We start from the raw sequence: 1,148 nt of genomic DNA, 5'->3' as shown, positions 1-1,148 counted from the left end.
GACGTGCTACGGTTATGAGCCGAGTTACGCCGTGTCGCAAGTTTTGTGAGGTGCTTTTTTGATACTGAATGGATCGGATTACATTTTTTTTATTTCTCTCCGATATCCAATCCAGTAATTTACGTCAGTATCAGACCGATACCGATACCTAATATCGATCGGTCCATCTCTAATCCGACCAGCCATCTCCTTAACTTGTAACTTATAACTTGTCTTATACGGGTGTAATATCATATCAGAAAGCTTAATTCTTCCCATATGCTAATTATATACAGGGATGAGTGATGGGCATGGAATGGTGATCTTTGCATTGGACTCTTTGCTCCACCATATGACCGATTAAAGAGGCATGAACCCACAGGCATTGTTTAGAAAGTTGACACATTTCTTGTCAAACCATTGTATTGCAATCAGATCACTGAGAATCAATCAAAAACATTTAAGTTTGTGGCTGTAAGGTGACACAATGTTTAAAAGTTCAAGGGGTAGTATCTCAACCACTGTAAAAAACTATAAAACACAAGAAAAACTGTTATTGTATTAAATCAAAAACAAAAAAAAAACACTTTTGATTTACTCATAATGAATCATAAAAAACCCAGATAATCTAAGACAGTCTCCCAACGCTGAACAATCTTTTTTTTTTTTTTAGTTTTCAATAAGTGACTAAAAATGTGTAACTACGGCAGGAATAATAAATTGCAGGTCACATGTGTGTAACAACTGCTTTATTTACTATTGCAGATGAAACATTTTCCAATGTACTTTAATCATTTTTTTTAGCAGATAAACAACAAATTATCAACACAGGATACTTGATATATGTAAGAAAAAGTAATACAATTTTGTGTCTGAGTGCTGGTACATAGTAAAATATACTTAATAAAAAAAGAAAGCAAAAAAAAAAAAAAAAAAGAGAAAAGTGTACATAATCCTTTGGCACAAAGAGTAAATCAACAGTTTCACACTATATGATTGTCAAATTCAACAATGCATTTCTGAATTTTCAAAATAACTCTTAGTATTTTTTTTAGATTGACAAAATGCAACAAATGAGCAGGTGGCTCATATTGAAGAAATAATGCACTTGTTTTATCTGCCTTGCTGTGTGTCATTGTTTTTGTTGTGTGTTATTTTTTTTTAAAAAA

The sequence above is a fragment of the Haplochromis burtoni genome, unplaced genomic scaffold, assembly GCF_018398535.1.
Source record: "Haplochromis burtoni strain Fernald_Lab_line unplaced genomic scaffold, NCSU_Asbu1 Contig_625, whole genome shotgun sequence".
Lineage (NCBI taxonomy): Eukaryota > Metazoa > Chordata > Actinopteri > Cichliformes > Cichlidae > Haplochromis > Haplochromis burtoni.
This window is presented reverse-complemented; position numbering follows the sequence as displayed.